Raw genomic sequence first — 25,014 nt, forward strand, 5'->3', positions numbered from 1 at the left:
GGATCTTTCTGAGACTTTCCAGAGCAGAAACCAAAGCAACCAGGTTGGATGATTGGAGTGCAAATGAGTTGTGCCATGCCAGTTGGATACCGTATAGGAACAACTCCACCAGGGACTAGTACAGGGGAGTAGTGTAGACTGCGCAGGTCTAAGTGGCTCTTCATAGCAGATGAAGCTAGTGCAGCACCTGAGACGCTCTCCTTCCAGGACTCACCAAGTTGCTGTCTTCTAGCCGGATGTGCTGCCGACGCTGAATGCTTTCTGTGGCTACAGAGGCACACTTGTGTTTCAGCCCTGTGGAAGGCAAGGCAGATGCAGCAGGGACTGAAGAGCCCTGGAAGCTAGCCTCATGTAATGAAACATTAGTGGATCAATATTTCAGCTTCCTCAGCCCTCAAGAGGCCTGTTCAACACTGTCTCCTGGAGACAGCCAACAGGATTAAACCCCACTTGCCTATGATGCTGACTTGCTCATGAATGTGCTGTACACTGGCAACCTTCTCCTTTCTGTTTCATGTTGCCACTCGCTTTCCAGAGCTTCCTGGTATCGCCTCCCAGATTAGCTGCTCTTGTGAAGATTCCTGTCTCATTGCCTGCTTCTTGAGGAATCCCACTTGACACACAGGCAGTAAAAGTAAGAGCAAACAGAAGAAGACATCAACATATCAGTGGTAGAAACTGGACCTCAACATGTTAGAACCACGTGGTGGCTTTACATAACTTACTCTTTCTCAAGAGCTTTACAAAAGAATTGTGAGAACAATGCTAGGGGATCTTGACTCTAAGTTCAGAAATAGGCCTGCTTCGATAGATGGACTGAGATACAGACAGCTTTATGCATCATAATCCCTCTTTGCAGAGACACTAGAGTTGTTTGGAAGTCTTGCCTGCTGTGATAGTGGGATGCTGTGGGTTACTGTGCATGAAGAAGAGAGGGGAGAGGGAGAGAGACACATTGCATGAATAAATTAAAATATAGAGTTGGGGTGTATGGAGATCATCCAGACACATTGAAGAGGAGCAAATCAGACACAGGTGCAAAGGGGAGAGAGAGAGATGGGAGAGGCCCTTACATCTCATGCGTAACCTCTTCTAAGTTCTTAAACCTTGAAGACACTATATTAAATCTCACAAAAGGGGCAGGCATTGTGGCGCAGCAGGTTAAGCCCTAGTTTGGGACACCCACATCCCAAATTGGGATGCCTGGTTCAAGACTTGGCTATTCTGCTTCTGGTCCAGTTTCCTGCTAATGAACATCCTGGGAGCAGTGGATGATGGCTCAAGTGCTTGGGCCCTTGTCACCCATGTGGAAGACCTGGGTGGAATTCTTGGCCACTAGCTTTGGCCTGGCCCAGCCCTGGCTATTGCAGGCATTTGGGCATTGAACCAGTGGATGGAAGATCTCTCTCTCTCTCTGTCTCTCTGTCTCTTCATCTCTCTATGTCACCGTGTCTCTGAATGTTAAGTAGATTAAAAAGCACTTTAGGGGCCCGTGTTGTAGCATAGTGGGTAAAACTACCACTTGTGATACCAGCATCCCATAGGGGCATTGGTTCGTGTCCTGGCTGCTCCACTTCCTATCCAGTTCCCTGCTACTGTGCCTGGGAAAAGCAGTGGAAGATGGCCCATCACCCACGTGGGAGACCCAGAAGAAGCTTCTGGCTCCTGGCTTTGGCCTGGTCCAGCCTCAGCCATTGCAGCCATTTGGGGAGAGAACAGCAGATGAAAGACACCTCTCTCTCTCTCTCTCTCTCTCTCTCTCTCTCTCTCTCTCTCTCTCTCTCCCTCTCTCCCTCTCCTTTTCCCTCTCTCTCTAACTTTGCCTTGCAAATAAATACTTAGAGTGAGTGGATTTCTTGTAAGAAGTGAATGCACTAAGTTTTGCATCTAGGGTGCAACAGACCAGAGATGGAACAGGTGAACCTCACAGCTGGAGCTCATGAGTGCAACTCTGGGAAAAAGCAGAAATCAAAGGGAGAATTTAGGACTTGTTAAGTCCATGGCATTGGCTGGGTCTGTGCCCTCTTTGCTCTGGCCTCCCAGCAGCCAAGGAGCCATAGCTAACATCTCTGAGATGGGCTGAACATAAGAAAAGGGAACCAAGGAAGTGTTAGGAGTGTCTCCAAAATGGCTTTCAACATTTCTTTTGATTTAGTTAAGTGTTGCTCCTTCTTATAATAGATCATGGGCTTAAATGGTTTTTGGAATTTTCTCTGGCTTGATTTAGGATTGGATGAAAGGAACCCGAAACTGTGCAGTAGTTGGGTACTTGAATATTTTTCTTGAAAATTTCTAAGGAAATAGGCAAAAGGCTTTCGCTGACATGGGGTTCTGTTTTCAGCATCTGATCCAGCAACTGCTTAACTCTATCCTCTATATAATTACCAAGTGATCATTTCTTCCTGTCTCTGAAATTCATGAGTCATAGTCTTTTCTTCTACATTTTCCATGATTGATCCTTATTTCAGACTGAAGAGTCTTTCCGTTTTTTTCTTGTTTTTAATTTTCCAAGAGCCTTCTTAGAATTTGAGGAGTCAATGATGCTTTTTTTTAGTATTACTTTTACTTGATTTTTTAAAAAAATATTTTGTTCATTTATTTGAAAGGCAGATTGACAGACAGAGAGAGATCTTCCATTCACTGGTTCATCCCCAGATGGCTACAAAAGTCAGGTCTGGGCCAGACCACAGCCGGGACCCAGGAAATCCATCCTAATCTCCCATATGTGTGGCAGGAGCCCAAGTACTTGGGCTGTCTTCCTCTGTTTTCCCAGGTATTTTAGCAGTAAGCTGGATTGGAAGCAGAACCGCTGGGACTCAAATAGTCAGTCTGATATGGGATGCTATTATCTGCAAATGATGGCTTACCTCTCTGTGGGACAACGCTGGCCCCTTGATTTGGTTCTATAATCCTGAAAAAGCATGTCTATTCAGAAATTTAGAGTTTTCTCTTTGTTGCTTCCTTGCAGGTCCTCTCCTAGTATAGGGTAGGGAAAGTTCCAAATGCTGCATTCTGTAGGCCCCTTCATCGTAGCTCAATGGTTGGAGAGTGCCGGATTTTCTCAGTTCTGTGTTGTGCTTACCCTGGAGCGTGAGCTGAAATATACAAAAGGAGAAAAGGAAGGAAAGGAAAAAGCCTAGGGAACTCACTTCTAAGTCATCCCTCAATACTTGGCTTCCTAATCACCTTTGCCTGCTCTTTATCTACTGGGGTAGGCAGAACTGTACACCTCCCCAAAGATGTCTTGTCCCAATCCCTGGAATATGTGAATACAGAAGCTTCCATGGCCAAAGGGGCTGGGCAAACCTGACTACATTAAAGATCTTGCTGGGGCCAGCGCTGGTGCTGGGGTGTAGTAGGTTAAGTCTCTACTTGTGGTGCCGGCATCCCATATGGGTGATGGTTCAAGTCCTGGCTGTTCCTCTTCCAATCCAGCTCTCTGCTATGACCTGGGAAAGCAGTAGAAGATGGCCTAAGTCCTTGGGCCCCTGCACTTGTGTGGGAGACCTGGAGGAAGCTCCTGGCTCCTGGCTTTGTGTCGGCGCATCTCTGCCCGTTGCAGACATTTGGAGAGTGAACCAGCACATGGAAGACCTTTCTCTCTGTTTCTCCCTCTCTATGTCTGTAACTCTGCCTCTCAAATAAATAAATCTTCAAAAATTAAAATAAAATATCTTGAGATGGGGACATTATCTTGGATTATCCGAGTAGCCCTATTGTACTCACAAGGGTGCATGTAAGATAGAGGCGGGAGGAGCAGGGCAAGAGAAGATGCGATGATAGATGTAGAAGTCGTAGTGATGCGAGGAAGGAGCCGTGAGCCAAGGCAGCCTCTAGAAGCTGCAAAGGGTAGGAAATGGATTCTCCTCTATAGCCTCTGGAAGGAAGGTGACCTATTTTAGGCTTCTGGCCTAAAATGTATTTATTTGAAAGGCAGAGTTACAGGGGCATCGGCAGAGAGAGGTCGAGAGAGAGATCTTCCATCCGCTGGTTCACTCCTCAAATGGCTGCAACAGCCGGAGCTGCACTGATCTGAAGCCAGGAGCCAGGAGCTTCTTCCGGGTCTCCCATGTGGGTACAGGGGCCCAAGGACTCGGGCCATCTTCTTCTGCTTTCCCAGGCCATATCAGAGAGCTGGATTCGAAGTGGAGCAGCCGGGACTCAAACCAGCACCCATAAGGGATGCTGGCACTGCAGGCGGTGGCTTTACCTGCCAAACCACAGTGCCGGCCCTCCTTAGTGCTGTTTTAAAGAACTAAAATTGTGATAATTTGTTATAGCAGCAAAAGAAAATGAATAACTCCACCTTTCTGAGTCTTCTGGTGGTTGCTTTGTGCATCTTGTTGAGTTTTTCTCTTATAACCAGAGGGAGAGGGAGAGTGGAATGAGTGTCCTCACTGTATCTTCTGTGGAACTGGAACTCCATTATTCTTAATTTTCAAATGTTGTGACTTGGGACGGCGGGAACTGGCTTCTTTGTTTTGTGAATCTCACCTATTAATCTTGGATGCCTTCCTTGCTTTCCAGCTCACCACAATATCTTGTTCTTTTCCTACTCTAGACCTGGAAAAGGCAATTTCCCTGAGAACGTGTTTAAATTAATGAAAGAGTGTTTACATTAAAATGTGTTATAGAGGCCGGTGCCGTGGCTCAACAGGCTAATCCTCCGCCTTGTGGCGCCGGCACACCGGGTTCTAGTCCCGGTCGGGGCGCCGGATTCTGTTCCGGTTGCCCCTCTTCCAGGCCAGCTCTCTGCTGTGGCCAGGGAGTGCAGAGGAGGATGGCCCAAGTACTTGGGCCCTGCACCCCATGGAAGACCAGGAGAAGCACCTGGCTCCTGCCATCGGATCAGCGCGGTGCGCTGGCCGCCGCGCGCTAGCCGCGGCGGCCATTGGAGGGTGAACCAACGGCAAAGGAAGACCTTTCAGTCTGTCTCTCTCTCTCTCTCACTGTCCACTCTGCCTGTCTAAAAAAAATGTGTTATAGAAAATGTAAAGCTTTTCCCACTGGACTCCTGCAAGGTGGCTCCTGCAAAGATGGGTGTCGAGAAGAAGGGCTGTCCTGCTGTTCGTGAAGTGGTGACCTGAGAATAGACCATCAACATTCCTAAGCACATCCACGGAGTAGCCTTCAAGAAACACCCCTCGGGCAGTAAAACAGATAGATCCGGGACAATGGTGTGAAGCAGATGGGGGTTCCAGATGTGTGCATTCATACTAGGCTCAGCTAAACCGTCTGAGCCAAAGGAATAAAGAATGTCCCCTACTGTGTTCATGGGTGGCTCTCTCTCTGTCTGCTCCTCTCTGTAATGCTGCCTTTCGTCTACTGGTTCACCCCCAAATGCCAGCAACAACCAGGGCTGAAGCCAGGAGCCCAGAACTCCATCTGGGTCTCCCATGTGGGGGTCAGGGTCCCAAGGACTGACTCATCACCTGGTACCTTCCCAGACTGAGCATTAGCAGGAAGCTAGAATTGGCAGTGGAGCCAGAACTGGAACTCAGGTATTTGACAAGCAATGCAGCCGTTCCAATTGGCATCCCTACACCAAGTGCCCATTCCTCCAGGAACATTTTTCAGACCCACTTGTGTGTATAATACCTGAGAATATCCTGAAAGGTTCTGGAGATATCTGGTCTTCCACAGGTGGAAAAGTGACAAATTGCCTAGCCTTGGCATGCCCTTTACATAAATTAATAGTGAGTTCATCTCTAGCAGGGGTTCACTTCTAATCACCACAGCAATGACAAAGGGACTTCACACAAAGGGAGAGAGACCAGGGCCGGATAAAGTCTACATCACACCAGTAGGCATGGGGGTTTGGTTTCAGTGTGGAACAAGGTGCATCCCAACTGACGTCTTAACCACTAGACCAAATGTCCACCCTCACATGTATGGGTTTAAATTTCCTATTAGTCGCATTAAAAAAGTACAAAGAAATAGGTGGGGTCAACTTTACTAATATATTTTATTTAATCCAATGTACCCAAACTATCATTCAATATTTAATCACCATATTATTGATGAGATATTTTACAGCTTTCATCCTAAATCTCTGAAAGCCAGGGTATGTTTTACATTTAAAGCACATTTCAACTCAGATTAGCCTCATTTCAAGTGCCAGTAGTCCCATTTGGCTAGTGGCTACCATGTTGGACAGGGTAGGTCTAACTCTTCATACTCTGTGTTATTAAAATAATGGTAAAGCCTTTTTTTTCTTAAATACACAATTTTCTGTAAGAGTCTGCTTATCTCAATGAGTACATTTACCTTTGCCGTAAAAATTAAAACCTCAAATCCATTATTGCATACAGTCTTTCTTTCAGAAGACTTTACAAAAGACTCATGAAACTGCTCACAGCCAGGGGAGACTTCTTAGTGGGCAGAGTTAAGCCCACAGAGAGATGAAAAATAGATTGGTGTAATCACTGATGAATTGAAAAATAAAAATATATTACAGCCACACCAGTATAATGGCTACTTAGGTGATAAATCTCTGTAGGAGCTAGTTTGAAAATTCAACTCCTACTTAATTTATTTCAGGAGTCTTCTGAGAAAATGCCATGTTGTAAGAAATGAGGTATTAATTTATTGGAATGAAAGGAAAAGGCACTTTTTTCCATTTATTAGGATGGCTATATCTGACTCATCAACCTCTTTGGTTTTACATTTTCTATAAGCCAAGCAACCCAGCCACGCATCCTGGAGTTTGAATAGGTGAAAACAATAGCAACACAGCTCGTGAACCTTGTGTAATTCACAACCCACATAATTCGGGTAAATATTCTAATAGGAGCATTATTTCTGTTTCATAGCTAACATAGCTGTGCCGTATGGCAAGTGGATAAACTCAACGTGAAATTCACTTGATCATGGGGTTTGCAATTATGAGATTCTGAAATTTGCAAACTTATGAATTATTTCACATTTTGCACATAAAGTGAGACTTCATTAATCTAATCATACTGAAAAATGACAAATCTACTTAATATGAATTGGTAGAAAATGAGTCCACACTCAATTTCCCAGGCTCAGCCTCCATATCCAGCACTTTGTTGGAACCTTAGTCTCTGGCTCCTTCCACATGGTCTTGGGAATCTCAAGGAAGCGTCTTGTGAAGGCTCCATGAACTAGCTCCCTTGGCCTCCTGTGGCACCCATGTTTATCTCCTCTCCTGTTGCAGACCTCCATGCGAATGTCTCTTCATATTGCAAAAGCTGAAGGTGGCAGCTGGTTCACTGTTGGTGGTTTCCAAAATTGTGTTTGTCTTGAAGCTGCCCAGGTCCCATGCAGAGGACACTGGTCCCTTTGCTGCAAGAGTCATGAGCAGGGGGTCCTGTCGCCTGGGAATGCAACCATCACTATTGACACCTGGCTGTTGTGCTTCAGCCGCTTGGTTCTGGGACTGCATCATAAATCCATATGATCAGAAGTTCTCCCTCCTGCTCTGATCTTGCCCTCCATTATTCTCTATGACTCTCTTTCCTTAGGATGATCTTCCTTAAAGGCGCATTTCCATTAATCCTCAAAGACTCTTACTTCATCCCCCAAGCTCCTAAATATACCTGATTTCTGTGGTGAACAAAATTTAGGTTCAAGCTGAGTTCCCTGCTATACTTAAGGAGAATATTCCAAATTACATTTTCCCTCCTGTTCACCTTCCTTCATGTAAGTTATCCAGTGAATAGCATTCATTTCAATTTAAATTTAATAATCAGAAGAAAGTCTGGCAAATAATAGGTATTCAATGAATATTTGTCAAGTGAATGAGAACTTCTTTTTTGCAAGGAAATTTTCATTCTAAGAGCAAGAATGAGTCTTTTTTTTCTGGTACTCTAATCAAGGTTAATTTCAACCTTTGTCCAGAGCATCTGTTCCTTATGGTATTGGCATCAGGTGTCTGAATAGCAACAGGGTGCAAGCCAGCATAGCAGAATAGTTAAGATTTGGAAAACCTAAATGTGGGTAGTGATTGGAGAAGTTAACCTTCCTGATCCCTTTGCTTACTGTGTAAATCTGAGAACAGGGTTGTGTGAACATTAAATTAAGTAGCAAGTCTTTAGCATTATACACAGAATACTGTCACCTAATATTTGCTCAATAGTAGCTATTAAATGTACTGTTGATATTTCTAGAGAAGAAAAGGAATCCCAAGTGTTTGACATCATTTGAGTTCGTCACTGCTGTCTGAGTAGAGAGGCTGGAAAACCATGAAATGTCAAATCCTATGCAGACAGTGAAAATGGTCCCCAAATTCTGTACATTTTTACATGCAGCACAATGGGTGGGAAAAAGAGCACTGCAGCAAAATAGTTTGTAGCTCAGTGTCTATGAGGTTTTTGTTTGTTCTGCTCATCACTATTTCTACTTACAGCGTTACTGCCTACCTGCATTCATGGGCTCAGAGGCTATTTAGCGCTCTTAATCCCTATACCACACATGTGAATGTGATGCCATGGTCCTAGTGAATGTCTGGGCAATGATTGCAATAAAGAACTTCATTTCTGGGCCAGCCTTGTGGTATAGTAGGTTAAGCCACCACCTGTGATGCTGGATCCTATATCAGAGTGCCAGTTTGAGACCCAGCTGCTCCACGTCTCACCCAGTTCCCTACTAATGTGCCTGGGAATGCAACAAAAGATGGCCTAAGTGCTTGGGCCCCTGCCACCCACATGAAAGACCCATATGGAATTCTTGGTTCCTGGTTTCAGCCTGGCCCAGCCACAGTTGTTGGGACCATTTGGGAAGTGAACCAGTAGATGGAAGATCTCTTTCTCTCTGTCTCTCCCTCTCTCTCTGTAGCTCTGACTTTCTAATAAATATTTTTTTTAAAAAAAGAACTCTATTTTTGAAAAGCTATTTGCCTATTAAATGCAGATGAAGAATAAATTGAAGCCATTACAAAATTATTCTCTAGGAGAAATAATAATTTGGGGGTTGTATTAAATAAAAAACTACTCAGTAATAAAGTTTATATTGTTTAAAAACATGATTATGCTAATATTTGAGTTTCACAAAGCTCCTTTTTTTAAAAGAAAAATTTGAGATGGGATAGAAAGAGAGAAAGAGAGAGAACGAGGACTCCCCTCCATGGTTCACTCCTTAATGCTCCCAGTGGTCACTGGCCAAAGTTGGGAGTTGGGAACTCAATCAAGGTTTCCCACACTCGTGGCAGGGACTCAACTACTTGAGTTGTCACTGCTGTCTTCCAAGGGTCTGCATTAGCAGGAAGCTGGAATGGGGGACAGAGCTGGAAGTTGAAACCAAGCACTACAATATGGGGTGTGGGCACCCCAATCAGCATCTTAATCACTAGGCCAAGCACCCATGTACTCCCTGTTGCCCACATGGGAGACTCAGATTGCGTTCCAGACTGGCCCATCCCCTGCTTTGTAGGTATTTGGGAGTGAGCTGGCAGGTGGGAGTTTTTTCTAGGTTTGTCTGTCTCTCTGCCTCTCAAATTAAAAAAGGAATAAAGAAAAAATTCTGAATTGATCATAATTTTCTCTCGGCCGGACAAGTATTTCACTGTATTTTGGCTTCTTTTGTTGTAATCACACACTTAAATCTGTGTAGCAAATTATCTCTAATAAAACTAGTTTAGTCTTGCTTAAACATTATGTCATTCCAGTTTCTTCTATCAATATGTTTAACTAAATGGACTTTTTCTTCACAGAATTATAGCCAATAAAATTAAAAAAAAAAACTCAAGAACCAATTGTTTATGTGTCTTTTTGTGTGTGTATGTCTCTCTCTCTCTCTCTTTTTAGCTAGGGAGGCACTTGCCAAGTTCTTATTTGAAATGCAACTGTAGGGGAAAACTGCAGGGGCATTGGAAGTGACTTCAGATTCTTCTGTGGAATCAACCATTTTAGAGACTTCATGTGAACTTTTCACGTTGAGCTGAGCGAATGAGGGTGCATTTTCTTTCTTTCTTTTTTGACAGTTAGTGAAAGAGACAGAGAGAAAGGTCTTCCTTCCATTGGTTCACCCTCCAATGGCGGCTACAGCAGGCGCGCTGCGCCGATCCGAAGCCAGGAGCCAGGTGCTTCCTCCTGGTCTCCCATGGGGTGCAGGACCCAAGCACTTGGACCATCCTCCACTGCCTTCCCGGGCCACAGCAGAGAGCTGGACTGGAAGAGGAGCAACCGGGACAGAATCCGGCACCCCAACCGGGACTAGAACCTGGGGTGCTGGCGCCACAGGCTGCCTAGTGAGCTGCGGCGCCAGCTGCATTTTCTCTTAAAGACAACAGACAACACAATGTTGTATTTAGAGAAAGGAAACATGATAGAGAAAATAAAATAGTGAGTGTGTTTTCAGTTAGGGGTCGTATGCAAACTACCTCACAGAGCAGTGTTCCCTTATCTGTGAGGAATATGCTTCAAGACCCCCCCCCCCCAATCCCACCCCACTGGTCAGGGGCTGCTGCTGTGGCACAGCAGGTTAACTCCCTGGCCTGAAGCATCAGCATACCATATGGGTGCTGGTTCTAGTCCCGGCTGCTCCTCTTCTGATCCAGCTCTCTGCTGTGGCCTGGGAAAGCAGTAGAAGATGGCCCAAGTGCTTGGGCCCCTGCACCCACATGGGAGACCCGGAAGAAGCTCCTGGCTCCTGGCTTCGCATCGGTGCAGCTCCGGCCATTGCGGTGAATTGGGGAGTGAACCATCAGATGGAAGACCTCTCTCTCTCTCTCTCTCTGCCTCTCCTCTCTCTGTGTGTAATTCTGACTTTCAAATAAATAAATAAATCTTTTTTTTAAAAAAAAGACCCACAGTCAGCCTGAAGCCGTGGATAGTTCAAATCAGGTGTTTTTTTCCTACACATACCTAGGCTAAAGTTTAATTTATAAATTAGGTACAATAAGAAATGAATAACAATAAAATAGAATAATTACAATAACATACTATAATGAAAGTGATGCGAATGTGGTCTCTTGTACTGTACTCCCTGTTCTTGTGATGGTGAGAGATGGGACTTATGCCTGTGTGATGAGCGGTAGTGAGATGGCTCGCATAGGCATCAGAACATGGTGTCAGGCTCCTATGGACCTTCTTACACAAGCATTTCAACACCATGACAGCTGATCTGATGATTGAGATGGCTTTTAAGTGACTAATGGGTGGCTGGCGTATACAAGATGGACTTTCTGGACACAGGGATGAGTCACATCCCAGGTGGCATGGAGTGGAATGCTGTGAGATTTCATCATGCCGCTCAAAATGGCACACAATTGAACACTTACAAATTGCTTATTTCTGGAATTTTCATTTAATATTTTAGACTGTGGTTGACCCCCTGATAACTGAAACTATGGAAATTGAAACTGGATCGGGGAGAGGGGGAGACCTACTGAAATCTTTTTGGTATTCTGTGGAGGAAACAATTCTCACTGGTGCTAATACAGGGACAACTCCAAGCGAGTGTGATCCTGCCGTGATTGGCTGCAGCCTTGGAAACCAGATAGGTACTGGGCATTTGTTCATTTGTTCATCGTTGCCCACTGAAGCCGACTGGCAACTGAGCTTTCTCTGGCTGAAGTCGGTACATAAAGATGGGGACTGGTACTTGGGAGTTATGTGGACTAGCTGGAAGTCCAATGGGCATCCAGTACCCAGATAGCACTCATTTGGGGCTCTCCAAACTGAGACAGTCAGGCTAGTGTGGTAGGGAGCACTCAAAGAGCTGAGACTAGCACCTATTTGTCAATTGGCATGGCAATTTCTGCATTTAACAACCTGGTTTTGAGATCTTGCTGGTAAAATTCATTGTTTGTTGGGACTCCTGATTTTGTAGAGAGCTATCAATCACAGCAATGAGCAAAGACATTGGTAGATAGCAAGGGGATGGGGCAGGCCTTGTGGGTAGTGGGGAAAGCTGCCACATGCAATGCTGGCATCCCATATGGGCACTATTTTGTGTCCTGGCTGTTCCACTTCTGATCCAAGCCCTTGCTAATGGCCTGGGAAAAGCAGCAGAAGATGGCCCAAGTGTTTGGGCCTCTTCTTCTCAAATGGGATACCCAGATGAAGCTCCTGGCTTCAGTCTAGCCCAACCCTGGCTATTGTGGCCAATCTGGGGAGTGATCCAGCAGATGGAAGATCTCTTTCTCTCTGTCTTTCCTTCTCTCTAACCCTGACTTTCAAATAAATAAATAAATAAATAAATAAATATAAATAAGATATATTTATCTGTTTGAAAGGCAGAGTTACAGAGAGGCAGAGGCAGAGAGAGAAAGAGACAGAGAGAGAGGTCTTCTATCTGCTGGCTTACTCCCCAAATGGCTGCAACAGCCAGAGCTGGGTGGATCCAAAGCCAGGAGCCAGGAGCTTCCTCTGGGTCTCCCACGTGAGTGCAGGGTCCAAGGACCTGGGTCATCTTCCACTTCCTTCCCAGGCCATAGCAGAGAGCTGGATCAGAAGTGGAACAGCTGGGACTTGAACTGGTGCCCATATGGGAGGCCAGCACTGCAGGCAGTGGCTTCAGTTGCTACTCCACAGTGCCGGTCCCAAATAAGTAAATCTTAAAAAAAAAAGGAAAACAGCAAGGGGATTAATCACAGAGGGAGAGCCCCAAAAGATTTCCTATAGATGACGGTTTTCTCCAGTGCTTCTCATAGTCTTGCTTTCCTTGAATTAGTTTGAGTTGGTTTCTTGTTTTTTTGTTTTTTTTTTTTATGGACAATTTGACATATTGCTTTACTTCCAAGCCTTTTTGCTTCCACAGAAGATTAAAAATCCCTTCTAGAGAACGAAAATGCCCACTAACTAAGATAAATTGTAGTTTTCAACCTAAGTGTGACTCATTTAGTGTTATCCTTCAAGGAAAGTGTTCATGAAAAATTGTTTGCAAAATTAATTTATGTAAAGGGATACATTCCTTTCAACTGATTATGTTTTCAGACCTAACACTTTGGAACATGAGATCATGATTTTGAGAGTGCTCAGTAAAAGATACTTTGCTCCAAACAAAATGTACTGCTGCAAAAGATTTCCTAGTTTTAGATAGCCAATGAAAAGTAGTGCTTCTTATTGTACATAGTGAAATTAGCTAATTTATAGATTATTCGGTAGAATATATTTGGATTTGATATCTCCAAGTCTTATTCTTTAGTATGGAATTGCTGGCTCTTGACATTTCTGCCAACTGAGCCCTGTTTACGTTGGCAAGACAAAACAGTTCAACTCAGTTGCAAGATTCGTACAAAAAGGTGGGACACTCAAAGGTGCACCAGATTGAGAGCCACAAACCTTGACTTCTGAAACCAGCTGACACCAAAAACCCAAACTGTGGATGTTTGTGATCTTTGTGTTTCAAATCAAAGTGTCCTTTCGCACTTTGTGCACCTGGATTTTTTGGATTCAGATAGAGTAAGAGTCCTAAGTTAAAAGTCTGCAAAATATTTGGTGCAGGAAATCACCATATAGGTGCCCTTCAGTGTTGGTGGGGGAGATCAGCACATCTCAAACATGCCAGCCTTTTCAAATGCCAATTTCCTTTCAGTCTCTGCAGAGACCAGGATGGTAGTAGGGAATGGTAAAAGTCCAAGGACAGGAATTTAAGTGTCCATTACTGGAATGTATGGGCTCCAAATCCTGTGGTTGCAAATGTTTTACCATCCACTACAGAGCTCAGCAGGCAACTCTCCCCATCTTAAACTGATGTTTATGGAGCTAAACAGTAATCTATAACACAAAAGCTAAAACAGCAATGGAAAATCTTGCCAAGCTCAAGACACTCAGTTAATGCACCCAAACATGTATTCTTCAAAACTGGGGGAAAGCAGAGCACCCAAGCTGATGTCCCAGTGGCCCAAAGGACTGGCTGTCAATATCAAGATATATAGGCTAGAGCTTCATGGCCGCAAAGTAGAAATAGATCCAGGTTATTAAGTCCTAGTTGTCGTCACAAGGAATACCGACAAGCCTAAGCAAGGGCCATGGGAGGACTTGGGGAGGGGAGGACCAACCACCCAAGACAGGTGTCTGTCCTTGGCTCCAAAGGAGGTGAGGAGCTGGAATTGGGATCCCGGGCTACAGCTGCCACCTAGGAAAGGCTGCTCTTTGTAAGGGTGCCTAGGAAACTCTGCCATATGTCTAGGAAAGAAGCCATCTTGTCTCAGTTGTGGTTTGGGATGAGGAAATACAAGTCTCCTGTGAGATACCGCAATGCTAAACCAGCATCACGCAAGATGCTGCAATTTATAGCTTCCATGTGACGTAGGAATCCCCAGCCCAGCCGTAGCTAATGCTGTAAGGCAAGCAAAAGAAATGAGGTATAATCTTCACAAAGGCAGAAATAAAAGCATCACTACTTTTTGGTTCCATGATTGTGTATCTAGAAAATTCAGAAGAATTCTCAAACTATTAGAATTAATGATTAGGTTTAGCGAGGTCACTATATATTTATGTGCAAACACAAAAAAAAGTAAATGGATCTAAAATCTTGGCCTCTGACCTCAAACCCACTGTCCACCCCGTCTCTTGGCACATGATCTTGTCTTGTACTGCACAAAGAATGAGACTTTGAGGTTTGAACTTCTACAACTTTCCGACTTTGTGAACTCAAAATTAGCTAAGTCACCCCATCCTTGTTGCCTTAACTGTAGTCATAGGGGATACCCTTTCCCTTCTTTTTGTAAAAACCAGCACTTTGCTCTGTGCTTGTAAGTCCCTCTTCTTCTATTTCCACTAGAATAAAGAAATGGCTTCCTCTGATTTTTTTTCTTATGTGTTCAACCTGGCTTCTTCACTGTAGCCTTTAAAGATATTCAGGTTGCTGTTGTGTTAAAAAAAAAAAAAAGAACCAGCAGTGGTCACCTTGGAAGCTGGGCTGAGTGAAGGGCTTTTCAGCTTAGAACCAATAAGATCCGTGGCTCTGACCTGAAGTCTTTCGACTCCAGGGCAGGTCCATTTCCAGTGATTCAACTCTAGGCTGGCAGAGCCACCAGGGCTCTTCACAAGCTGACTTCTGCTGAAGCCCAGGCTTACCACATTGAAAGCCACTGCAGTGGACTGGCCAGTTGGGTCTCCCTGGTGGCAGATCACTGTACAGAGCAGCCATTAATAGGCCTGCCACCCATTGCTTCTGATGCCTAGCTTTCTTTTCCTCCCGGTTTTTGTTAAAGCAGACCAGAGGATGCAAGTCAAGGGGGTGCTCAAGTCCCATCTCTAATCTAAAAATCAAATTGTGCACCTTGGAGAGTCCTTCAGAATAGAATTAGTTTCCTACCTCGAAGAGAATAGAGAAATGAGAGAACAAGTTGGACTTAGAATAGAGAAATGGGGGTGCCAATCCCAGATCACTTACTGACAATAGCAATACCAAATGAAAACTTAGAAAACAGTTTAAATCATTAGATAACAAATATAGCAGTTTCAATACTAGCTTTTTAAACTCTTTAACTGTTTTTTTTTTTTAATTTACCAATTGATTCAAATTACTTTCTGCTCTTAGTAACCTCAGCTAACCTTACTTTCTCTCAGTTGGTACCTGTAATACATTATTGGCTTCATCTGTTTACAGCACCATCCCAAAGTACTGAATACAATAGAAGTGGCTGAGAGGATATGGCCAAGTAGGGTCAGCAACACTGTAGGCAGAACTGTAAATTTCCTGTTAGAGATCCCACCTGCCTTCAACTGGCCAGCTCTCCTCCCAGACCAGCTAGGTAGTGGAAGTCAACAGGGTGCCTTCCCCAAGAAGGTTCACACCTCCCTTAGGATGTACCCTATGTGAAGAAATAGATAAGTCTGGGCCTCTTAACTTACAAGGCCTAAAGCCCACCAGATTATTATCAAGCCCCTCCTGTCAGGTTCTGTTTGCCTCTCAACCAGCAAACTTAGTTGTGGCTGAGACAGCACCTTTCTTGGGTCCTCTAGTAATGACTCTGTCCTTTGTTCTAGACCCTGTCTAGCCCACTTGGGTCTCATTCCTTTGTAATCATACCCTCTAATCTAACATCAACGGCTCTACTCCCAACCTGTGTGTACTGATGGTCCTCTCCTCCACTTAGTTTGTATGATTATTCAAAATTTCTCTACAGACAAACCCTGATACCTGCAAAAGTTGAGTGGCCTTTCTCCTGGTCTTGGCTGGGATAAGATTTAAACCACGTCCATCAATCCTCACAAGGGTCCAGAGACCCCCCTCATTTCCTCTCCTCTATGAAATCCTTTCATTACCTGGTTAATGCCACTCTTAGAATCATTGGTTGCTATTCTCACCCTGACTTGTATACTACAGTGTCTGTTTAAGTGTTTATAGCAGGTGATAATGGAAGGAACCAAGGCCTTCAGCAACCAGGCAGTCAACCAGATGCTTCTCCATCCATACATGCCTGTCCCTGCAGAACCCCAAGATACCCCCAGCGGGCCCTGTAGACGACGTCCCCAGTCAGCAGGAAGTAGCCAGGGAGACTCATTGTCGCCCCCTTTCCTATCATCAAAATTTGGGATCCGCAAGGAGGGAAGGCCTACACTTCCGGGAATGGAGAAGTCCCTACCTGTACTTGGGGGGAAGAAAGTCCTTGTCAAGGTCCCTGCGGGTGCCTAAAGGTCAACCAATGAGGATCAGACCCGCCTCAACCTTTAACCCCCACGCCCTGAATCTATAAAAGGAGCCCTCCCAATCTCTGACGTGCGACTTCCCTGGCCCTCGCTCTGTTGCTTTCTTGGGACCGGGGAACCTCGCCCGGGAGAGGAACCCCAATAAAAGCCTATGAATTAAAAAAAAAACTGACAAAAACTAGCACAAACCTTGGCAGATCCCTAAATCATCTCTAGCAATCACATTTCCAATAGAACAAACTAAACGTGCTGGATCTATTTCCCACTTCTTACAGATTCTTAAGCCCACTCGAGTCACATCTCCCTTCCTGTCACTCTGAAATGGCTTTCATCCAAGTGACCAATAACCTCTTTAACTGCTTCAACCCAATGGACTCTTTTCAATCTTCTGGCACCTACCTGGGATTGAACATCTAGCTCATGGACCCCTGCATACACCTTGACTCTGAACTGCTGGGTCCTTGTATAAGGCCTAGCTCGTTCATTGACTCTGTCCTTTATCTTCAGTCTTACTTCAGGTCCTATCATATGGTCCTAGCCTACTGTTGTCTATATTCCTACATTCCTACACACAGCAACAAAGGCCTAGGAACCTGGATATTTTTCTGAGAGTATGGATCCTGAGAAGGCAAAAGTCTGAGAGCTAACATATAGGTTAGAATAAGATCCTGGCATTGTTATTGAGACAGTTTCCTGGGGGTGAAGAAAGTTTTCTATTGCATATGTTTTGCTTCCCGATGAATGTATGCATCCAAGGAGGCAGGAAGTAATTTTAATACATGGGTTACTGGACTTCACAGCTATAAACACTATAGACCAATGATTGATGACTGGCTTGGTGTTGGGATATTTTACAGCTGGTGGGGAGGAAGGACAAGAGAGCACAATTAGTTAAAATTGGATACCCTGCCAATCAAGAGGTACTAGGGTTTGGAGTTCAATTTAGGTTGACTAGAGAACAACGAACTTAACTATGGCTCTTCTTGCAGTTAAGTTCGTTAGCGGAGATATACACCTGTTTCTTATTCAGTGTCCAATAAATAGCAGCTTTCAACATGGGGGATAATTATGTAGCTCCCAGAGTTTGGCACTTATGGGAGGGACGCTCAGCTGTCGAAGCAGGAACGCTCTGATGCACCAGATTTCCAAGATGGAGGGACTTCGGACTGCAGCGCAAACAGACAGGTAAAGGTCATTGTGGAGAGCGGGTGAACTGGTAGGGTTATTTGACCTGAAGAAGGGCTCTTGAAGGTCTTGGGATTTTGCAAAAGCAGAGGCAGAAAAAGAAACACATTTGGCTATTAGAAGCACTGAAACAAATTTATTCTAAGCAATAATTCTGCCCAAATGCATTGACTAACAGAAGAACAAAATTTGAGACTTCAGCTCATTATCGCTCTGGTTTTGGCAGCATGATTTTCCCTGAGGTTTTTAAATTCTTTCCTTGGAGTTCTCTATATTAACTTCGAATCTTTGCTGTGTTTCCAGATACTGGCTTAAAGCACTGCAGGTTTTTAGTTTATTTAAGTGAATAAATTGGCCGTCTAGATGTATCCTATTTCACATACAAATGCATACTTTTGTGCAAGTAAGACAAATTTCCATAGGAAGACATTCATGATACAAGGTGTTATGGGAAGGTCATGTATATTTATTGACACTCAGAGTTCAGGCTTATTGATTACATTATTGTTAAATTGTTTCTTTATATCATTATCTTGCTATAGTGAGACTAAATGTCTCACAGCATTCCTTTTTTTAATTTTCTTCATCCTCTGTATCACATACAAATTTTAAAAAGAAAGCACTGTTGTTGTAAAATAGGAAGCATTTCTCCAGCCCTAATTAATGTCAGTGAGAAAAGATCCTCTTCTTTACTTCCATTCTACCCGTTTCAATTTTTGCTGTCCAAATCCCCTTCCTCTGGACACGCTGAACATTTATTTCCATTACCTTCAGGAAATCAAAGATGTGAAACTCTAGACGTTACTTTAACAGTCTCACTATTCAAATCGTGGAGCTTTGTATTCCAGTTCTGTTAATGACTGAATCTCAATCTCAATTCTTAATCAAATGTGCCCTCAGTATGCCTGATATGATTTGCAATAGCTTTTTGGATATCTCTGTATGGATGTCAGCTAGTGTATTGCAGTCAATATACTTAAAACCAAAACAGAAATAACACACGATCAACCACCATTATGCTCTTCAGGTGCTTCCTCTTTAGATTCTGTGTTGCCTGATGCCATTACCTGCTTTGGTCATCTCAACTGAACATGAAAAGTGCATTATAACATCTCTCACTCTCTCAGTATTACTCCCAACTTAATCACATCCTGTGAATTAAATTCCTATCAAGCCTTGGGCATAGAGCTCTCCCCTACTCCTTGTTACTGTTCTGATTTACATTTTCATTGTCTCTTACCTTGCCTAATGCCAATTGCCTTAATTTATCTCATGCCTTCTCCAGTCTTTCTTCTCTTCAAGCCGTTTGTATTAGCTATTGCTGCATAACAAATTATCCCCAAATTTAACAGCTTAACATGACAAATTGAGTTTGCATAGGCCAGAAGCCTGGAGTCAGCTTAACTGGGTGGTCCTGCATCAGGTTCTCTCATGGGGTCTCAGTGAAGGGATTATCCAGGGCTGCAGACATCTGAGCTTGGCTGGGGAGAGATCTGCTTCCAAACTCACTCATGATTTTCAGCAGGCTTCAGTTTCTCATCACATGAGCCTCTGCATGGGGCTGCCTTAGCACGTGGAAGCGGACTTCTTCTAGAGCCACCCAACAGAGGGGGAGGGGGAGGGGGAGCGGGAATGCCTCCTGGATGAAGTTGCAGTCTTTTTTATAACCTAATATTGAAAGTGATATTCCAGGGGCTGGTGCTGTGACTCAGTGGGTTAAGCCTCCACCTGCAGCCCCGGCATCACATATGGGTGCTGGTTTGAGTCCTGCTTCAGCCTGGCCCAGCTTTGGCTGTTGCAGCCATTTGAGGAGTGAACCAGTGGATGAAAGATCTCTTTCTCTCTCTCTCCTTCTCTCTCTATCTCTGCCTTTAAAATAAATAAATATTTTTTTAAATGAGAGTTCAATCTCTTTTTAAAAGATTTATTTATTTGAAGGGCAGATAGAGAGAGAGAGAGAGAGTGTGTGTGTGTGTGTATGTGTTTCTATCTGCTGGTCATGCACCAAGAACCCGCAACAGCCAAGGTAGGCCTGGCTGAAGCCACTAGTCAGGAACCCCATCTGGGTCTCCCACATGGGTGGCAGGGACCCAAGTACTTGAGCCATCATCTGTTGCCTCCCAGGGTGTGCATTAGCAGGAAGCTGGATGGGAAGCACAGAGTAGCCAGGACTTGAATGGCACTTGGGTATGGGATGCTGGTGTCCCAAGTGATCCCTCAATCTGTTGTGCAACAATGCTGGCCTCAAGTTCCTTCTCTTAAGGAGAGAGTATGGAAGGATTTGTGAATTTTTTTTTTAACTATATAATGCTGGGGCCCAGCATTGTGGAGTAGTGGGTAAAGCTGCTGCCTGTGATGCCAGCATGCCTGATGGGCACAGGTTCAAATCCCAGCTGCTCCCTGCTAATGGCATAGGAAAAAGCAGCAGAAGGTGGCCCAAGTATTTGGGCCCCTGCACCCACGTGGAAGGCCTGGAAGAAACTCCTGGCTCCTAGCTTCAGCCTGGCCCAGCACTGGCTATTCTGGCCATCTGGAGAGTGAACTAGTAGAAGGAAGATCTCTCTCTCTCTTTCTCTCTCTCTCTCTAACTCTGACTTTCAAATAAATAAATGCAACTTAAAAATATATGTAGAATGCTGTATGAATTTGTGTCATCTTTATACAAGGGCCACACTCATCTTCTCTGTGTCCTTCTGGTTTTTGTATGTGCATGTCGAAGTGAGCATATGAGCATAGATTTAAAACCACCACTGTCCATCCTCTAGGCAGCAAAAATCCTTTATCTTCCTCTTGTGTGCAAAACATGTACCAGTGGATTTGTGGACATATGTTTAAAACTACCATAGTATCTTATGCTTCCCAGAAACCAGGCTTTTCAGGTCTATTGTCACTGGCTCTGTTTTACCTATACAGGAGGTCTCAGACTCCCCAGATCCCCCACCACGTGGCTATAATTGCAGTTTCTCTACCTCTTGCTCATGAATCCTGTGTGTAGTCAGATGAGTCATCATTTCTTTTTTTTAATGTATTAAAGATTTATTTATTCATTGGAAAGGCAGCGTGACAGAGAAAGAGGGAGAGACAGAGATCTTCCATTCACTGGTTTGCTACCCAAATTGCTGCACAGCCAGGGCTGGGGCAGGCCAAAGCCAGGAGCAAATACTGAACCTGCTGCACCATGATGCTGGCCCCAAGTCACAACTTCTTATTTTTAAAACATTTTTAAGCCCTTTTAAAAATTTTAACTAGTTTTTAACAGATTCAATATGGTTTGTAGACACAACTCTAAGGACATAATGATATTCCCTCCTTCCTCCCTCCTTCCTGCTCCCTTTCTCCATCTCACCCTTCTTTCTTCTCTCTTCCTGTCTTTTTTGGCTTTTGAGACAACATATTTTAAATTTATAATACAGTAAAAAGGCTTAATACTTCACTGAATAAGAAGTTCAACAAGTAGAAAGCAAAAAGACCCTAGTTTACTGGAAATTTATTTAGAAATGGCTATCCATAATAATTGAATAGAAAAATGACCATTTTCCCCATATAAATTTTAAAGTCATAACAGATCATTAAAACTGTAGTAGTATAGCATTCTTAACCATTGATTTGATAAAGATATAAAAGGAACTTTCCGAATGCCTTAAGGGCTGATTCTGAGGCCAGAGTGTTGTTTAGGACATCTGCCATTCTATGAGTCTGCTGTGTATCCCGCTTCCCATGTTGGATTGTTCTCTCCCTTTTTTATTCTATCAGTTATTATTAGCAGACAGTAGTCTTGTGTGAGAATCAGCCCTTAAGGCATTCGGATCTGGCTGAAGAGCCCATGAGAGTATTGTAGGCATGGAAAGCCAAGACACCATGGAAGAGAAAAAAAAGAAGACCTAAATGAAAGATCTCTGTGAGTGAGATCCCAGTGGAAAGAACAGGGCCATCAAAGAAGGAGGCACCTTTCTCTGAAGGGAGGAGAGAACTTCCACTTTGACTATGACCCTATTGGAATAAGATCAAAGTCGGCAAACTCTAAAGGCTTCCATAGCCTTGGCAACTCATGACTAGAGCCTAGGGAGATTACTGACGCCATAAACAAGAGTGTCAAATTGTTAAGTCAACAACAGGACTCACTGTGCACTTACATCTCATGTGGGATCTGTCTTTAATGTGTTGTCTAATGTGAAGGGATACTATAACTAGTACTGAAACAGTATTTTTACACTTTGTGTTTCTGTGTGGGTGCAAACTGATGAAATCTTTACTTAGTATATACTGAATTGATCTTCTGTATATAAAGATAATTGGAAATGAAAAAAAAAACCTGGTGTTAAATCGGAAATGGCATAGAAAATTAATTTTTAAAAAAATATCATGCAGGATATCTGTCTTTAATGTGCTGTACACTGTGATTTAATGCTATAACTAGTACTGCAACAGTATTTTTTCACTTTGTGTTGCTATGTGGGGGCAAACTGTTGAAATCTTTACCTAATATATACTAAACTGATCTTCTGTATATAAAGAGAATTGAAAATGAATCTTGATGTGAATGGAAGGGGAGAGGGAGTGGGAAAGGGGAGGGTTGCGGGTGGGAGGGAAGTTATGGGAGGGGGGAAGCCATTGTAATCCATAAGCTGTACTTTGGAAATTTATATTCATTAAATAAAAGTTTAATAAAAAAAGGAACTTTCACAAAACTATATTTACAGCAATACTGATACAGACAGACTTTTTTTTTTTTAATTTTAGCTCTCACAAGAGGCACAAGAGGGAGAGCATGAGATATTTGTCTTTCTTGGTCTGGCTTATTTCACTCAACATGATGTCCTCCAGTTGCATTCATTTTACTGCAAATGGTAGAATTTTGTTCTTTTTTATAGACAAATAATATTCCATTGTACATACATGCCACATTTTCTTTATCCATTCATCTGATGATGGACACTCTGTTGGTTGCAAATCTTGGCGATTGTGACCAGTGCTGCCATGAACATGATGGTGCAGGTATCTTTCTGATATATGTTCATGTCCTTTGGGTATATACCCAGTTGTGGGATTGCTGGATCATATGGCAGGTCTATTTCTAGTTTTTAAAGAAATCTCCACACTGTTTTCCACAGTAGTTGCACTAATTTGCATTCCCACCAACAGTGTATAAGTGTTCCCCTTTCTCCACACTCTCCCCAGCATTTGCTCCTCTTGTGGCTTTTCGATTTTAGCCGTTTTGACAGGGGTGAGGTGGTATTTCATTGTGGTTTTGATTTTCATTTCCCTGATGGCTAGTGATGATGTGCATTTTTTCATATATTTGTTGGCCATTTGTATTTTTTCTTTTGAGAACTGTCTATTGAGGTCATTTGTCTATTGAGGCTATTTATTGATTGGATATTTTTTGGTTGAGTTTTTTTTAAAGATTTATTTATTTGAAAGTCAGAGTTACAGAGAGAGGAGAGGCACAGAGAGAGAGAGATCGATCGATCTTCCATCTGATGGTTCACTGCCCAACTGGCCTCATCCACTGGAGCTGTGCTGATCTGAAGCCAAGAGCTAGGAGCTTCCTCCAGGTCTCCTACATGGGTGTCTGTGCCCAAGGACTTGGGCCATCCTCTACAGCCTTCCCAGGCCATAGCAGAGAGCTGGATTGGAAGTAGAACAGCCAGGACCTGAACCAGTGCCTACATGGGATGCCGGCACTGCAGGCAGCAGCTTTGTTGCTGGAGAAGCAAGGGTTCTTGTCTTCGCGCAAGAAAGAATTCAGGCGTGAGACAGAATAGTGGAAAGCAAAATAGCAAGGTTTATTAGGGTAGGGACATCCGTAAGAACAGATGGGTACCTCTCCAGAAGGGACCTGGGAGAGAGTGCAGTTTACATTTAGGCTGGGGTTTTTAAGGGGATGGGTCCTGCCTGCCTTCCCTCCTCTCCTTCCCCTTCCCCCAAACAAAGGACTTGTTAGGTATAAATACAAAAAATTCCTTTTTGAGTCCCCCGCCACCCCCCACCCCATCCCATCCCCCCCCCCCAGCGGGACAGGGGAAGCCTGGCTGGTGTCCCCCACTCCCCTCCCAGTTAGAGGAAAGATGGTTATCGGGTAGAAGGGGCAGAATGTTTGAAGTGCAGATACTGGGCTGCACCTGGAAGGTTATTGGGATGACTGAGATGTGGATGCTGGACTAGATGTCAATTCCTTGTCAGACACACATAAGCTCATTTCTGACTTCCTACCTAACAGCTTCACCTGCCACTCCACAGCGCCAGCCCCAGTTGTTGAGTTTGTAAAGTTGCTGATATATTCAGTGTATTAATTCTTTGTCAAGTAGCTTGCAAATACTTTTTCCCATTCTGTTGGATGTCTTTTCATTCTATCAATTGTTTCCTTTGCTGTGCATAATCTTCTGAGGTTCTTATAGTGCCATTTGTTTACTTTTGTTTTTGTTGCCTGTGCTTTGGGGGTCTTGTCCAAGAAAATTGTCTCCTATGCCAATGTTTTGGAGTGTTCCCCCTACATTTTCTTCCAGCAACCTCATAGTCTCAGGTATTAAATTTAGGTCTTTGATCCATCTTGATTGCTTTTTGTATATGGTAAGAGGTATGGATCTAATTTCATTCTTCTACTTATATATATCCAGTTTTGCCAGTACCATTTGTCAAAGAGATTATGGTTACTGTTAGGAAGAGTTGCAGATTGGTGCCTCCTCACATGGGGCACCAAAATGTTAGGAAAAGAGGTGCAGAACAGAGAGGTGGCAGTGTACGAATTTATAGCCAGACTGAACTGATTCAGAGAAAATTAGGCCGTAGTGTGCACATTGATGGAGCACGTGGCAGAAGAACCTGATCCCTAGTGGCCGGGCCTTTTTATATTTTAGGTGGGCTGGGGATGGGGGTGGGGTAGAGGGCAGCAGGCAGAGGGGAATTCCTGGAACTGGTCTTTCAGGTGGCTGTGGGGGGTGGGGTATGAAGGCAATAGGGTGTGGGACCCAGTTGAGATTCAAGGGCAAGGAATACATTCCAATGTTTATCTTTTTTGGGCAATGAGGGAGAATGGCTGAGGCTTATGTTCTTGTACCATCACTTACTCCACTGCATGGTCTGAGTACTTTTTTTTGACAGGCAGAGTTAGACAGTGAGAGAGAGAGAGAGACAGAGAGAAAGGCCCTCCCTCCATTGGTTCATTCCCCAAATGGCTGCTAAGGCCAGAACTGTGCCGATCTGAAGCCAGGAACCATGTGCTTCTCCTGGTCTCCCAGGCAGGTGCAGGACCCAAGCACTTGGG

The 25,014-nt window shown here is 43.9% G+C and overlaps 1 non-coding gene across 1 annotated transcript; it reads right to left on the reverse strand.

Annotated features, from left to right (window-relative positions):
• Positions 1–20,370: 20,370 nt before the first annotated feature.
• On the reverse strand, positions 20,371–20,474 carry LOC133753886 (U6 spliceosomal RNA). Its single transcript, XR_009865124.1, has one exon. It is a non-coding gene; the product is annotated as a U6 spliceosomal RNA (small nuclear RNA).
• Between the last annotated feature and the right edge of the window lie 4,540 nt (positions 20,475–25,014).

Source organism: Lepus europaeus, chromosome X, assembly GCF_033115175.1.
Source record: "Lepus europaeus isolate LE1 chromosome X, mLepTim1.pri, whole genome shotgun sequence".
In the NCBI taxonomy this organism is placed as follows: domain Eukaryota; kingdom Metazoa; phylum Chordata; class Mammalia; order Lagomorpha; family Leporidae; genus Lepus; species Lepus europaeus.